The sequence below is a fragment of the Leopardus geoffroyi genome, chromosome B3, assembly GCF_018350155.1.
Source record: "Leopardus geoffroyi isolate Oge1 chromosome B3, O.geoffroyi_Oge1_pat1.0, whole genome shotgun sequence".
Classification (NCBI taxonomy): domain Eukaryota; kingdom Metazoa; phylum Chordata; class Mammalia; order Carnivora; family Felidae; genus Leopardus; species Leopardus geoffroyi.
The window spans coordinates 131,889,319-131,906,960 of record NC_059337.1 but is presented as its reverse complement, the minus strand read 5'-3'; the positions used below and the strand labels follow the sequence as shown (position 1 = coordinate 131,906,960).

General features: G+C 42.1%; 1 protein-coding gene across 12 annotated transcripts in view; it reads right to left on the bottom strand.

The window, feature by feature from the left end:
• Positions 1 to 17,642, bottom strand: part of GPR65 (G protein-coupled receptor 65) — a 145,605-nt gene that overhangs the window by 60,257 nt on the left and 67,706 nt on the right. For all 12 annotated transcript variants that reach the window (XR_006705220.1, XR_006705221.1, XR_006705223.1 and 9 more), the window contains exon 3: positions 9,629 to 9,739. The gene's annotated coding sequence lies outside the window, so the exon portion shown is untranslated. The remainder of the gene's footprint in view (positions 1 to 9,628; positions 9,740 to 17,642) is intronic.

Here is a 17,642-nt window from a genome sequence, read left to right as displayed (position 1 = left end):
TACTCCCACCACCTCAATTACAAACATGTGAGCTCTTATGAAATCTTAAAGCAGGGGCGCCTGGGTGGCTCAGTCGGCTGGGCATCTGACTTCAGCTCAGGTCATGATCTCGTGGTCTGTGAGTTCGAGCCCCGCGTCGGGCTCTGTGCGGACAGCTCAGAGCGTGGAGGCTGCTTTGGAGTCTGTGTCTCCCTCTCTCTCTGCCCCTCCCCCACTCATGCTCTGTCTCTCTCTGTCTCTAAAAAATGAATAAACGTTAAAAAAAAATCTTAAAGCAAAAAGCATGCCTCACACACTTCCCTTTTCCAGGCAAACCTGAAACAACACCAAGCCAGGTGATAGATAATCTTCTGTTAACAGCTTAAGCAGTGAAAGGTCCAACATGCTTGTACATAGTCTAGAGAGTTCTGTACTTTACAGCCTTTACAGCTGAGATGTCTTTTAATTTTTTTAAATTTGAATTCCAGTATAATTAACTCAGTGTTAATTATAATTACTTATTACACTCAATTATAATTACTCAATGTTCACTGTGATTAAGTGTGGTCATTAATTCCCATCACCTATTTCACTCATCCCTCTGCCCACATCCTCTCTGGTAACCATCAGTTTGTTCTCTATAGTTTAGAGTTTGTTTTTTAGTTTCTCCCTCTCTCTCTCTCTCTCTCTCTCTGTCTTTTCCCTTTGTTCATTTGTTTTGTTTCTTAAATTACACGTATGAGTGAAACATATGGAGTTTGTCTTTCTCTGATTGACTTTTTTGCTCAGCATTTCTTCTCTCTCTTTTGGTGCAAAAAAGGTGGTTTTATTAAAGCACAGGGACAGGACCTAAAAGGTGATTTTATTAAAGCACAGGGATAGGACCTAAAAGGTGGTTTGGTTAAAGCACAGGGACAGGACCTAAAAGGTGGGTTTATTAAAGCACAGGGACAGGACCTGTGGGGAGAAGGAGTTGCCAGAATTATACTGTCTGGATCCATTTGCAATCTTGTTGCAAATGGCAAGATTTCATTCTTTTTTTTACGGCTGAATAATATTCCGTTGTATATATACCACATCTTCTTATCCATTCATCTATCAATGAGATGTCCATCTTTAAAAAAAGAAAACAATTTTACCACTAATGGGCAACTTTAAAAAAATCCTCTGTTCCTTATGCAAATTCCTTATACAAGTTCAGTAAAAGGTGTTAGGATGGATGAACATATGAATTGAAAACTGAGACTTTTTCCAGCAAACTTCCACATCTTCAGAAGTAATTTAATTTTGCTCTATTCTTTTTCTTTGATGACTTCGCCATCCACCCAGCCTTCAGACAAAGGCTCGTAAGGGGTGCAGGTGACACCCCCTCTCTTGTCTCCTACAACCTGTGAATAAGTCCAACAACTTTCCTCAAATCTGTTCTCTCTGTCCCATTCCTTCTGCCCCTGCCTCGGATCATCTCCTTTCATCTAGGAAGAGAGTCATAGTGGCTTAAAACACAAGACAGAAGTGTTTTTCTCTGTCATTTAATGACCCAAGCTGGGATGGGGCCTCTTCCTCTGGAGGGGCCCAGAATCCTTCCATTTTGTTGCTCTGCTATCTTTAGATACTGTTCTCATCTGTACCGCCCAAGATGGCTTATCATCGAGCCTAGATTCAGGAAGAAAGAAGGGAGAGATGGGAAATGAGAGGGTTTATCCCTTTCTTTTGAGTCAGGACCAAGAGGTTTCTTTCACATGTAAGTTACACTCACATCCCCTTGGGCAAGATTAGACACATGGCCTCCCTTCACTGCAATGAGATGGCTAGGAAATGTAATCTTCATTCTGGACATCTTTATGTCCAGGTAAAAATTTATTTTACTTACTTACTTACTTACTTACTTAATTAATTTTCTTCCAAGATTTTATTTAAATTCAAGTTAGTTAACATACAGTGTAGAATTGGTTTCAGGAGTAGAATTCAGTGATTCATCACTCACATATTAAACAAGCCCTCCTTAATGCTCATCACCCGTTTAACCCATCCCCCCCATCCACTTCCCGTCCAGTAACCCTCAGTTTTTTCTCTATAGTTAAGAGTCTCTTATGGTTTGTCTCCCTCTCTGTTTTTCTCTTATTTTATTTTTCTTCCCTTCCCCTATGTTCATCTGTTTTCTTTCTTAAATTCCACATTTGAGTGAAATAACATGGTATTTTTCTTTGTCTGACTGACTTATTTCTCTTAGCTTAATACACATTCTAGCTCCATCCACATCACTGCAAATGGTAAGATTTCATTCTTTTTGATGGCTGAGTAATATTTCATAATATATATATTCCAGTGTTTATAGCAGCACTATCAACAATAGCCAAATTATGGAAAGAGCTCAGGTGTCCAGGTAAAAATTTTAATCTTTATGTAAGAAGGGAGAAAGGATATTGGTGAACAGTTTGCAGTATCGACCTCAACTCCTGACTGGCTTCTTTGCTTTCTGCCTCACCAGATTTCCCCTTTTCCTCAACTCACACCAAAGGTACTCTGGCCATATGTCTTTCTCTTTGAAAGTATTCAACAAGCTCCTTACGGCCTGTGGACAAACTCTTACCCCCCAACATGGATGGAACAGTTTTCTTCACATGCTGGTTCCTGTCTACCTTATCTTCTAGTTCTGTCATCTTTGCACCTTATTCTCTAACAACCTGGAACTTGAATAACATGGTGTTTCATGCCTCAGTGCCTTTGCACTTGCTGCTTCTTCTTTTAGGGATTTTTTTCCACCTGACAAATTTCTAGTTGACTTTGAAAACCATTCTCAGAGGTCATCAGGGAGTCTATTAACCTTCCCTGTCACACCCTTAACCAAGAGAATTAATTGGTCACTTCTTACACCTCAGACTATACTGTTCACTTTTGGTCCTTAATATATTATTTAGTCATCTATCACCTCTTCTACCCTATGAGCATTATCGGATTCACCTTATATTCTCAGAACTTAGAACAACATTCGCCACAGCATAGTTCAATAACTGCTTGTTCGCTCTTGACTGAATGAATGAATGGGAAAGTGACAGAATGATTGCATTATATCAGTCCCGATTTAGCACTCTTAACCTTTATATGGGGTCTCTTTCTTTTGGTTAAATTTTTTTTTATGGTTTATTTATTTTGGGGGGGGGGGGGAGAGACAGAGAGAGAGGGACAGAGGATTTGAAGCGGTTTCCACGCTGACAGCAGAGAGTCTGATGCGGGGCTCGAACTCATGAGCTGTGAGATCATGCCCTGACCTGAAGTCTCACGCTTAACTGACTGAACCACCCAGGTGCTACATATATGGGGTCTTCTTTCGATAAAAGGTACTATCAAGTACTTACTCTGCTTGAGGTTCACTTATTTTGTGTTAGAGTAGTAGCAGTTATATCTTAATTTAATCTTTATAAATAGTTCTGTGAGGTAGGCATTATTATGCTTATGTTACAGATGGGAAAGTGAGGCACAAAGAACTTAAGTAACCCACTTCATTTCTTTTTTAATTTTATTGACTATAGGGAAAGTGGAGGGTGGACGAAAGTAGAGTAGGCGTTTGGAAAGTAGGTTGGGCCGGCAGCTATGGGACTCTCGTCCAGTTCTATAATGAATTAGTGTGAGTGTCCAGGGATATGGCCCCGTTCCGCTCTGGCTTTCGTTTTCTCATCCATCATAAGAGGGCTTGGCTCAATGATCTCTAAGTTTCCTTCCAGATCTAAAAGTCAGTGATTTTCTTACTTTTCTAATATAACAAGTTGAAATGTAACCCTCCTCCACACCAATATGCTACATGCACACAGCTGTGATTTTGCTAAAAATGGACACTTTCTAAATGTTAAAACAGTACATGGTAGAGAATAGTCAGTTCAGAGCCAACAAAACCGACTCTGCCAGAGGACTGACACTAAAGTAAAGCCCTGGATCCCACTCAGTATCAAATCTTCCCAGAACAGAGGATGTGACTTGGCATTGCTTTCACTGGAGCTTTTTAAAAGGGTACATCCAGATATATTTAACCACCAAATAAATTTGGATCTGGGAGTATTGCAATTGAAATGTAGCTACAAATACACCCCGGATTCTCTCTGTGACATGAGTCCACAGTGTAGGAAATTCTATACAACTCCTGTGTGCGTTGACAAATTCCGTGTGTGTCTTTTCTTGAATTATATCAGAAATCTTGAAAGGTCTATAATACTATCTCCCAGCTTCCCTACCTGGGTTCTGAAACAATGAAAAGAAGACAAACTTGTTTAGCAGGTGGAGATAAACGTATCTCCTTTGTGGTGTCCAACCCGATATTGGAGAAAATGGCTTCTACTGGTGGCCAAGGCAACTGTCTACGGCTGATCCCTAGAATCAGGCAGATATGAACCCAGACCTGCTAGATTAGGATGAGCCTTTTCCCAGCAAGTGTATAAGTTAAGCATTCTGAGTGTTTCCTTATAAACTCACTATGGAGAGACTGCTAATTATCAGCTAAATCCCGTCTTCCTGTACAGTAATACATTCCCCACTTTTCAGTGGACATGGTGGCTCCTCAGAATAAAGACTACATTCCCCAATATCCCTTGCAGCTAGGTGTGACCCTGTGACCCAGGTCAAGGGGGATGGTGTGGTGGGGTGGTGATAAGAGCAAGTCTGCTCAGTTTCTAGAAGAGTGATTATCTGAGCTTCTCTACCCAGTTTTCCTCATCCCTTCTGCCAAGACTAAGGAGCTGGAGTGTCCATTTGGACCACGAAATGGAAACTGAATTTTGACGATGGCATACAAACTAGAAATGAGCCGGGGGTCCCGGAGACTTCATAGAAGCCCTGGACTACCTATCTTGTACTTTATGTATGGGAGACAGAGACGAACTTTACCTTGTTTAAGCCACTATTATTTTAAATTTCCTGTCACTTAGGGCTGAGTCCAATTCTTTTTTTTTTTTTTTTTTTAATTTTTAATGCTTATTTATTTTTGAGAGAGAGAGAGAGCAAGAGAGGAGAAGGGGCAGAGAGAGGGAGACACAGAATCCGAAGCAGGCTCCAGGCTCTGAGCTGTCATCACAGAGCCTGACACGGGGCTCTAACTCACAAACTGTGAGATCATGACCTGAGCTGAAGTCGGATGCTTAACTGACTGAGCCACCCAGGTGCTCCAAGGCTGAGTCCAATTCTAATTGATATACTCTCCAATCAGATAAATCATTCCATCGCCTTGGGTGCTAAGTTAGGAATGGGGTGACTAAGAGGTTGGGGAGCAGCCTAGAGTGTTACATTAATTTACGTCCCTCCACATGGGTAGGGAAGAAGAGTTCTCCTTCTGACAGGTTTACTCATTCAACAATTATACACCATCTGCTATGTGCCAAGTACCCTAAGAACTTTACAACTATTATTTTTCAAAGTTTATTTATTTTGAGAGAGAGAGAGAGAGAGAGAGAGAGCACGCAGAGAGGGGCAGAGACAGAGGGAAAGAGAATCCCAAGCAGGACCCATGCTGTTAGTGCAGAGCCCGATGTGGGGCTTGAACCCACAGACTGTGAGATCATGACCTGAGCTGAAACCAAGAGTTGGATGCTTAACCAACTGAGCCACCCGGGCCACCCTACAACTATTAACTTATTTAATCCTCACAGCAATCCTATCAGGTAAGTATTAATAATATCCCCATTTCACAGATGAGGAAACAGAGACGCAGAGAGGTTAGGTAACTTGCTCCAGGTCACACTGTCTGGAAGTGAAGGAGCTTGGAAACTAACCCAGGAAGTCTAGATCTAGAACTCATGCTCTTCACCACAAACTAGGCAGTTTCTTTTGAGGGACAGACACAGACCTTCTTATATTATCACAAGTTAGAGATGTTTGCTTTTAGGATAGATGGAGAGGTCAGAAAAATAAAGAATTATCTCAGTGGTCACCTGAGAGGTCTGTCTGGTTACCCTTTCAGCGGGATGGGTCCATCCTCCTAGACTATCGTACTAGCATTATGGTGACTCAGTTACTCTCCATCATAAGTCCTCTACCACCTGTGGCTTCTGCCTTTTGCCTTCTCGGTGTGCACCCATTTCTGTGCACCCTATTATCCAGTAACGATATTACCTTCTCCATAAAAAGGATTGATGGGATCAGCCTGTTATCCTCTAGTAATGCCCAGTCAGGTAAGGTGTTTGCACCAGGCACTGTCTTTGGATGGTCCATCTGGTGACCCCCTCCCCAGGTCACCAAGAGTGCTTCAGGCTATGCCGCCCCCTGCCAGGACTCTGCCACACAGTTCGCATTCAGTTTCTTCAAGCAGGAGGCGTGCCCAGCAGAGAGTTTGGACGTGCTGTCCTTGTTATCTTTTCTTTGTTAGTCTTTTGCTTTATAAATGAAGCCAAAGACATAAATGGGATATTTAAAGTTTACTCTTTCTTTTCCTGCATCTCATCAAAAGAAGATGGAATGAGCTTTAGTTACTTACTAGTAATTTAATCAATACAGGTGGACTACATTTTAAAACAAAGGCTAAGATTTTGCTAATAATCTTTATCTACCTTAGTTTTCTATTGCTGCATCAATAATTACCACAAACTTGGTTTAAAACAACATCCACATACTATGTCACAGATTCTGTAGGGCAGGAATCTGGGTATAACTTAGCTGGTTCTTCTGTTCTGATTCTTACAAGCCTTAGGTCATGAACAAGCTGGGATCTCATCTGGAAGCTTGACAAACGAAGATCCCTCAGGTTGTTGGCTGAATCGGTTTCCTTGAGGCTATAGAATTCATGGGAGCTGGCTTCTTCACAGCTAGCAATGGAGAGAAAGACTGCTGCTTTGAGCCTCTGACCCCTTAGTCCTCTTAATGGACTCATCTGATTAGGTCAGGCCCACCCAGGATAATCTCTCTTTTGATTACTTAATTGAACTGTTAAGGAATTTAATTACATCTTCAAACCCCTTCACTTTTGCCATATAACATAACTTGATCACAGTTGTGATAGCCCATCACCTTTGCCATGTTGTGTTGATTAGAAGCAAGCTATAGGTCCCACTCACACTTAAAGGGAGGTGATTATCTAAGGGCGTGGGTCATTGGGAGTCATTTTAGAATTCCACCTATCGAACTACCCATATGGAATCCTTTCAATAGCCCATGCACCTGGCTCTCTCCCTCCAAAATCTATTTGTCATTCCCTTGCTCTCCTTTTCCTATAGGCTTATTTACTTTCTGAGACTTGCTTTATTTGTTACTTACTATTATATTGCTAAGATTCATATGTGTTGGTATGTGCTTTTATAATCTCTTTACTTTTAACTGCCACATAATATTCCACGAAATGAATTTTTTTCATAATATTCACTTGCTCTCATGTTAATGGGTATTTGGGTTGTTTTTTCTCTGCTATTGGAAACAATGTTGATGTGAACATTTTTTATAGATATGTAAGACTCTGTTTTCAGAATATATGTAGGAGTGGAATTTCTGGGTCATGAGACATGACTGGTCAACTTTAGTAGATTATGTCAACTTTCCCAAACTCACATTTCCAACAGCAGCATGTGATAGATTCATCCCCAGTACTTATCATAGATGATTTTTTACATTTTTTGCCCAGGAAAGGCATGGAAATTGGTGCCCCATTCTGGCCTTGATTTCCATTTCCTTCCTCACTAATAATGTTCAATGTCCTTTATATGGTCACTAGCCAAGCGTTTATTCTTCAGTGAAATACTCTTCACGTCTTAACCCGTTTTTCTATCATTTGCATTACTTTAGTATTTATCTGTAAACGTTCTTTTTAGATATTCAGCTTGCTTTTCTTGTCAGAAACATAAAGGAGTTGGCTTCTGAGGACAATGGCTTCTGAGTTCCTTCATCTGTGAATTAATAATTGGTGTTATGCTCACTTCTCGAAGCTGACGCAAAGAGCCCATGGAAGAATGTACGTGAAAGCACTCTGCACATGAAAAATGAGGTAATAACTTGTTTCAGGGTAATATAGGCCTGATAACTGGCAAATATGGAAACATTCAAATTTGCTTTTTTAAAAATGTTTATTCATTTTGAGAAAGTGAGAGAGAGAGAGAGAGAGGGAGAATGTGCACGAGTGTGGGGGAGGGACAGAGACAGAGGGAGAGCAAGAATCCCAAGCTGGCTCCACACTCAGAGAGGTCCAACACGGGGCTTGATCTCACCACTGAGAGATCATGACCTGAGCCAAAATCAAGAGTCAGACGCTCAACTGACTGAGCACCCAGGCACCCTGGGAAGCATTCAAATTTGAACTGGGAGGCAGTATAGTGTGTTGAAGAAGCACACAGACTTTTGCACCAGATTGTCTGGGTCCAAACCTTGACTCTGGTTACGAACAGTGTGACCAAAGGAGACTTCTGTAACTTCTGTGTCTCAGTTATCTAAGGTATCAAGTAGGGATTTTATTTTATTTATTTATTTTTTTTAATGTTTATTTTTGAGACAGAGAGAGACAGAGCGTGAACGGGGGAGGGGCAGAGCGAGAGGGAGACACAGAATTGGAAGCAGGCTCCAGGTTCTGAGCCATCAGACCAGAGCCCGATGCGGGGCTCGAACTCACGGACTCACGGACCACGAGATCTTGACCTGAGCTGAAGTCGGACGCTTAACCGACTGAGCCACCCAGGTGCCCCTCAAGTGGGGATTTTAATAGTGTTTACCTGACAGGGATTTTTAAGGAGTAAATAGATTAAATACAGCTAACACTGAGAACAGTGTCCAGCACATAATAACCACTATATTAATATATATGGAAAGCATTATTTCGTGTGGATTTCCAGGTCCTGCTGGATGCTAGGGCAGTGCTCTGCTTAGCAAACTGGGGAGAATCACTTTCACACCACCCTCCCCCCCCTCCGATATGTGTGTACTCTTTCACTCTTGACTCATTTCTAACAGGTCAATGTGGATTTTTTTTTTTTTCTTTCACGGATAACTCTTTCTTGAGTAGTGGATTAGTAGCTGATGGAGAAGTAAGTCAGACCATCGAAACGCACACATATCAACATAATACAAATAAACATATAATAATAACAATACATCATATAATTCTGTCTCTAAGCTCTCCTCCAGCTTTCATAGCCCGTGATTCCGTAAGGAATGTTGAATTACTTTTACCAGACTACCCAAAGCTAGACGACAAGGCATGATAGGACTTAAATTGCTCTGCTTTGTTGAGTCTGAAATTATGTTCCGAAGCAGCAGTCATTGTGTATGTAAAATGGACTGCCAATTATTTGAATAAAGAGAAGTGATATTGTCCTGTATTAGCTGTCTTTCTTTCTCCATTAATAAAATTCATTTGTTCCCATTTGTTCACCTCTCTTTTGTTCTGCCAGGCCTTTTTTAATCCATAGATGCTTTTATCTGCTGCAGACAGACTGAAGGAGTCTGAGTCTTCTAGCGAATATATTTTTAGCATCAATTAAAGCTTATGTCGCCTGCTTTTCTGAGCAACTGGCACCCTGCATTGTTCAGAACCACGTGCATTCAGCCTTCAGGGAACTGTACTGCTTTGCTAATGGCTGAGCTATCAAATGGAGGCATAAACACTGCAGGTTGTAAGCTGGAGAAGGTAGCTAATTATGCTAAAGAGGAATATTAATAATGCAAGATGTGCAAACAAAAACACTCTTACCAATGCATCAAGGCATGATTCCTCTTCTCCTTTTCCTCACTCCGCACCCTCTACTCATCTGAAGGACATGATAACAACAGAAAGGGGGTCTCCTCCAGCAGACCCTGGATCCTGAAAAGCAAGAGATGAAATTGACAGTGAAATTACCCATTGCAAAAAGAGAAGCACCATGTCGGCTTCCGTTGGAGCTGGACTTTTATGAAGGATTTGAAAACAACAGAAGTGTGTTAACTGGCAGAATTTCTCATAGTGACTCAGGCCAAAGGTCGGGGATATTGTCAGGTCTTGTCAGAGATATTCTAGGCTACTCCTCTCCAGCCCAGAGCAAAGGAAAGTTTGATACGTGGGCAGGTAAGATTTGGATCCATTGTGAGGAACAAATTCTTCTTTCCTGCTCTCCCAAGTAAAAGGATCTGAATACATGTCATTCTCAGGAGGACCTGTCAGCTGATACAAACTGGATCTCTTAGACCAAGTCCCTACATGAGTCTTAATATGTCATTGGAAGGCATTCTGATTATCTATTGCTGTGTAATCGACTACCCCAAAACTTATCGGCTTAACGTAATCTATTATTATCTGCTATGGTTCTGTAAGTTGACAGGGCTCAGCTTGGCAATTCTTGCTTGGCATCTCTCATGCAGTTGCTGTGAAATAGCTGCTGAGGCTGGAGTCATCAGAAGGCTCAAATGCACTGCATGTCTAGGATGACTTCCTCACTCATAGGTCTGGTGCCCGCCTCTCCAGCTGAACAGCCTAGATTTCCTACGTGGCAGCACAGCGCTCCAAGAAAAAGGAGCGGCCTGGCATAGCACCACTTCTGCCACATTCTATCAGTAAAAGCAGTTAAAGGCCAATTCAAACTCAACAGAATGGAGCGGCATGTGGATACAAAGAAGGCAGGAATTGATGGTGCCATCCTTGGAGACAAGGTACCACAGCAGGTGCCTACACCTCGGGAGGTCTCCCAGGAAACTTACCCTTTGGGAAGCACAGAAACTTTCACTGCTGGGGCTGGCGGAGAGACCTTCCTGCTTAACTACTATTCATCCTTCAGCTCTTAGCTGAAACACCAGTGTCCCCAAGATGCCTTTCTACGGCCCCACCATTAAATTAGATTCTCTTGCATGTTTCCTTCATTTCATTAAAAAAAAAATTTTTTTTTTAACGTTTTATTTATTTTTGAGACAGGGAGAGACAGAGCATGAATGGGGGAGGGTCAGAGAGAGGGAGACACAGAATCTGAAACAGGCTCCAGGCTCCGAGCTGTCAGCACAGAGCCCGACGCGGGGCTCGAACTCATGGACCGTGAGATCATGACCTGAGCCGAAGTCGGCCACCCAACCGACTGAGCCACCCAGGCGCCCCGTCCTTCATTTCATTTTATCACAGTTTATAATTGCTTCTTTCCATGATTATTGACTTAATGTGTGTCTCCAACACAGGACTGAAGATCCCATGAGAGCTGGCCATCACACTTGCATCGACTTGTGGGGCCTAGCATGGTGCTAGCTCTCAGTGAGAGCTTAAGAAACAACTGTAGTGGATGAACGAATGGATACGTGGTGAACGTATCTGGTTTTCCCATTTGGCTGCAGTGATTCACACGAAGTTTCCATAAAAAGGAGTCAGAATGCCCTTTCATTAATTTGTGACGTTTTAAAACCAATATATACTGAGTACCACGTGGGTACTAGACACGGCACCGGACCATGGGGGTAGAACCCAGGACAATAAGGGAGAGGTGAACTCTGCCTTCAGAGTCTATAGTCTATGTGGGAGGGCAGACAAATAAACATACTACTACAATCCAAGAGAAAAGTGCCAGAATGGTAGGGTAGGGTAGTGTTCATAGTGTGTGCTGTGTTTTCCGCCCCCCCCCACACACACATGCACACACACACACACACACACACACACACACACTCCTATGGAATTTCATACATAATTTCAGGGCCTGTTGATCACTCCTAGTTTAGATGCTGTAACATTAAACACACTGCATTTATACTTGCAGTGCTATTATTTTGGGTTTATTTAGAATGACTGGGGAATGTCCTTCTTTGATGAGAAAATTAAAAGTAAACTTGCTACATTTTAGATGTTCATAATAATGGAAAGCTAGAGTTCACACCAGAAGAACTGGGCTCATCAAGGGGTTGAAAAGTTTGCAACATGTTCCCAATGTCAGAGCTAGAAGTTAGGGTTTTTCACTTTTGGACCTGCTTGCATTTCAGATCATGCAAGCCAAATTTACTTTTGAATCTACTCTGTTCATAGTCCACAAGTATTTGTCTAAATGTGAGTAAAATACAGAGCAGTTGCAACATTGCCCATTGCAAAAATGCCGAATTTTATTGTGTCAGGTCAGCTGCCTATCCCACTCTGAGAACAAGAGTGAACTTCTAACATACTGGGATAGAGAGTATGGAGTTTGTTATCAATGTTAAGTGATTGGAGGGTTTTGAGTGGAAGAGAGGTATGGTCGTATTTACATTTTAAGGAGACATTCTTGCTTCTGAGTGGAGTTTCTTCAGATTACAACAGTTTAAGAATAAAGCGAGAAGACCAGTCAAGAAGCTTCTGCAATCGGCGAGGGTAACATGAAGACTGCAAGCAAGTGCCTCGAATAAGAAGGGATTTAAAATCCTGTCATATTTGTATTTCTAAAAGCCAAGGGGGCTTAGGTGCTTGGGAATGTGAGAGGTGCCTTCAAATACAAGACGGGCTGTCATGTCAAAGATGGATTAAAATTATTCTGAGTCCCCAAAAGGCAGATCCGTGCATGGAAACCACAGAGCATGAGATTTGTGCTCAGAATAAGCAAGCGTTTTCTCTCAGAGCTGCACAAAGATAGAAGGGCCTTCTGGGAAGTCTGGGAGTTCTCATCCCCAGCACTGGATGAGCAGGGGCTTGGAGGACCCAAGGGAGGAGATGGGGAGCATCTAGGAAGGATGTTGAACCAGATGATGCACAGGCTTATGCTGAGATTCACTGATTTTGGAAACTCATAAATGTAGCAGGATTGAGAGCTGTGCATATCCTCATTTTGGCATAACACCACTAAGATAGAGAAAATTCATAGTTATGTTCTCTATCTTGAGGCTTTTAGAGAACTCCCATTTTTTTCTTTAATCTTTTTAGAGAGATGGTGTAAGGCTCTGGGTGTAAGTCCAGGCTCTGGGTTTGGGAAACCGAGCTCAAAATTCTCTGTCCCCACTTGCTAACCGCCTGAGTGTAGGCAAATAATTTAATAATTTAATGTCTTCTCATTTATCTATTGAATGGGGATAACATTGCCTATTTTCTATGGTTGCTCTAAGAGATCATCTGTACAAAGTTCCCAGCACCTAGTAGGATTTTAATACATGGGAACCAGAAAAACCAAAAAAAAAAAAAAAAAAAAAAAAAAGCCCCTCCCCCCCCCCCCAAAAGCAAAATATTTTCTTGTGTTAGCAAATGGAAAGTAGCTATTATGTTCAGGAAGTGGGTACTATAAGTCACAGTGATGGAAGATGGGCAAGCAGACATGCTCACTGATTGAATCAATGGAGTGCCAATTTCAGGATATTATTCATTTTTTCCCTTCAATTTGATGCATCTTTAAAGATAACCATTTATACTAGTTCTTAAAACACTCTGAGAAATTGGCAACAGTTTAGAGGCAATGATGCATGATGCTCAGAGCTTTCTCCAGACTGGTACTGGGAAGCTAGAGGGAGTAATTGGGACTCTTCCATGAGTGCTGGTCTTCCCGTGAATAGCGGGGTGGGGGTGGGGGGTGGAGATTGGTCTTCAAATAAGTATGATTCATGGTTTAGCAGAAAAACTGCCAAGTTCCCCATGAAAACTGAATAGCAAGTCAGTTCATTATACACAGTTCCTATATATACTGTAGTTTATTGATATTATAATCTGTTCCCAATGAATGCAATTAACAAATCCATTTAGGAAGGAGTGCATTAGGGATTTTGTTTGCTTTTGTTTATCCTTTAGGTGCCTGAATGATGTTTTGCAAATGAAACCTGCCTCCCTTCCACTACCTTTGGGTTTCTGTTCACTTCTACACATCCAATACCTGTTACTGTGCCCAGCACACTGATGGTTCTTGCTAATATTTGCTGACTGATTGGAACTGTCCTCACTATGTGTCTCTGGGCGCCTTTGCCCACTCAACACAGGGATGCTCAGAAACTGGTTATAAAGTTGTCTTTATGTGTATATCCACTATACCCACTATGCATGCTCCCTGAGCCCAGCAGCTCTGGTTCTTAACTACTGCCAACCTTGACACACAGCCTCCATAGATCTTTATATTGACAATGAACGACCCATTCACATCAATGCAATAGTGTGAATAATCTGCTTGTGCATGTGACTCTCTGTTTTCTCAGGGTTTCCTATAAAGCCCCCAACCTGAGAAGAGCAGATAACTTCCCCCATGCTTTTAAGAGAGTGACAGGGAGCTGGCAGACATGCTCTTAATGGCTTTCTAAGATAACCTTTTTTTTTTTTTTTAACATTTATTTATTTTTGAGAGACAGAGGGAGACAGAGCACAAGCAGGGGAGGGGCAGAGAGAGAGACACACACACACAGAATCTGAGCTGTCAGCACAGAGCCCGAGGTGGGGCTCAAACTCACAAACCATGAGATCATGACCTGAGCCGAAGTTATGCTCAACCGACTGAGCCACCCAGGCGCCCCCTAAGATAATCTATTGATCCTGTTACTATCACCATCCATCCCTACCCACTCCAACCATCCTGTGTAAAGTGAAGCTACACTTTTGAAGGGAGCTCACCCAATAGTTTATTGACATGGGGAATCTGGGCCTCATGGGGAGTGGTGTGGCATTCTCATATCTCCAGATCCAAGTAACATAGAGGTCATAGAAGCCAAGTCAAAAAAACTGTCATAGGGTTTTGTGGGGGGGGGGGGGGGACAGTGGGGAGGTGTGCTTCAAGAAAGGGAGACTGACAGTTCCCTGGCTGGATGCTGGCTGAGCTCTGAACCATGGCAGCCATTCTTTGAGGCTGGAGTTTAGGAGGCTTCCTGAACATAGAGAACAAGGCTTAATTACAACCTGGAAAATTCTGGAGGTAGGAGGCAGATGGTACAGCCTGCAACAGCTGCACGAAGAAAAAGGAGGAGAGAACATTTGGCCTACCTTTCTTTGCCACAGAAGGTGGTCAAGCTTGAGCCATTGTTTTGGTCAGTGTGCACCACTATAACAGAATCTCATAGACTGGGAGGCTTCACAGAAATTTATTTCCCACAGTTCTGGAGGCTGGGAAGTCCAAGATCAGGGTACCACCATGCTTGAGTTCTGGTGAGATCTCTCTCTCTCTACAAATGGCTGTCCTCTTGCTGGTCCTCACATACCAGAGACAGGAAGCAAGCTCTCTCCTGTCTCTTCTTATAAGGGCATTAACCCCATCATGGGCGGTTAGGGTTTCAACATATGTATTTTGGTAGAACATAAACCTGATCAGGGAAGGGTGATTAGTGGAGGCAGGAAAAAGGAGAGGGACAGAGCTTGGCATTAGATACGAGGCTCAAGTTTTGTTTTGTTGGACAGGACTTTATAGTATCTGAAAATTAGTTTTTACACCTGAAAGGAGATTATTCATGAGACCAAAGAAATCAGAAAGCCACAGTTTCTGCCTGGGATGTCATCAGAATGTGCAGAAAGGATCCATCAGAACATGCTGGAAGCAGTGGAAAGAAGAAAATAAAGCTGTTCTTATTTGTATCCTTACTGAATTCATTCATTAAACTGCTTCTACGTGCAGTGTAGACATTACTGAAGAATTGATAGGCAAGAGGGAAGAGAGGACAACATCGCACACAGCAGATTGCCCCAAGCATTAGACATGCTTTTCCTCTCTGTGGAGTGGGTGGTCCTCAACTCCCTCATGGTGCTCACTCTCTTTTCTCTAGCACAAACTTGCATACCCTTGCATGCGGGCCCCTTAGTGATCCCTGGTGTGAAGGGCGTGACATCAAGGTTGGCATGCATGGGGAGGCAGTGGACATTCCTGCACACTTCCCCCAGACTTTCTTTTGCCAACAATAAACCTGTAGCTAGCTTTACAGATTGATCTCAATCTAATAGAATACACTTCCATTTAGGTTAAAGTAAGCAGGTGTTGTGCTCAGAAAGGAGACCAAAGACAATTTCTTAAGGTTATTCTGGATTTCTGGATTCTCAGTGACATGACACTCAGTGGGGTATCTCAGTTGTTAGACATGAAAAGTTCACAGTGACATTAGGTATGTGCTTTTTATACCCTCTTTCCAAACTCCAGGTGAATTTCCTATTTTAGGATATCTTCTCTCCTTAATTTAAAATTGCTGAGCTCTACCCTATTCAGTCAGTGTGAAGGCTGTGTTATAGTATCACCACACAATAAATCAAGAACGCATTTGTTATTTATGAGAAAAAATAAAATAAAATAAAATAAAATAAAATAAATTGCTGAGCTCTAACATTATTATCCAGATGGTTTTATAAAATGATTTTGAGTTCTCATGTGCTTTTAGTAGATGAGCTCATTTGGATACGAAAATTTAAAAAATAACCTAACAGTATCAACTAACACAAGTGACAGTCATGGGTCTTTCTATGGAAATCACAACGAGATCGTACATGATTGGGTAGTGTTAGATCCATCCTTCAAGATGGCCTCTTCACAGTATGGTTGTAGTAGAAGCTAAAGAACAATAGCATTTAGTATTTCTAAACTGTGATGGCCTTCTGACACATTCTACTCCAGTCTGTCCAGGTGTGTAATCTTTGAAGTCAGGGACGTGTAATCCACCAGTAATCCTGTGGATTATATTTGCAAAATATATTTTCAACCAATTCTCTTCTCCCCACCTCCATTGCCACCACTTTAGTCTGGACACCTAAGTGGCCTCTTTGCTTCTAATTTGCCTTTCTTTGATCCATTCCCCCACACTGGAGCTGATGTGATCAAACAGCAAAAACAAAAACAAAAAACAAGTGGGTTATGAAGGTGAATGTCTCTTCTTCAATAACTGATAAATGAGAGTGGGGGAGTACAGACCAGCCAGGAATGCATCCGGTTGAATAAATGTTAAAAATTCTCTCATTCCTTGTGCATCTCTCCAGATTTGGGAGGATAGGTGAGAATGCCCAGGCCCTTGTTGGCAGAAAGCCTCCTGGAGGATGCTTAATAGGTTAGGAACAGGCTGGGCTGAAGTCTCCCCTCTTCCACATTAGAGCTCTTTTTCCCTTTTTTGGTACATAAAAAAAGTCCTGTTTGGCTTTGAAAACTATTGTTGAGTTTGTACCAAAGCCATGTTGCCCATGGGCTGCTCCCAGACATTGGCTGGCTGTGCATGGCAGAGATTAAACAGGCCCATTCCCAAGAGATGTAGGACTCCTCCGATGAGCAACCCTTGGCTTCAAGACACCCCCATGGCCTTGCCTAATTTTTCTTAAGCTGGATGGCTATCTAGGAAGCATCCACCCAACCTTGCTTCCTTCCTTCATGCAGAGTCAGACCTGCATCATGATCTGATGGCTTTCTCAGCCTTTCCCGGCACCCTTCTGATTATCCCCCATAGATGTTCCCCCTAATAAGTTTCTTGCACATTTAATCCTGTCTTGGTGCCTGCTTCTTGGAGGACCCAGAATAATGCACTGGTGCACAGGAGATGCTTGATAAATTTACTCAGGAAGTAAATGGGAAAACTGAATTAAAATTTGATGCTTTCCTCACTTTCCTCTTTCTGGTCCTTTGCTTCCTGTGCCCAACTCCTTGTTATAAAATAGCTGCATCTGAGGAGAAGCTTTGAATCATCCTCCTCTCAAGCCAGATGACTTTGGCACCTAGGACAGTTTCTAAGGTGATGGAATCATAAAATTGCATGTAAATTCATTAAAAATACTTTTCGTGGTGTTCTTGAAAGGGTTAAGTTAAATCAATATAAAGACTTTAACACAGATCCTGAAACATAGTAGGTTCATTATATATAGATAAAAT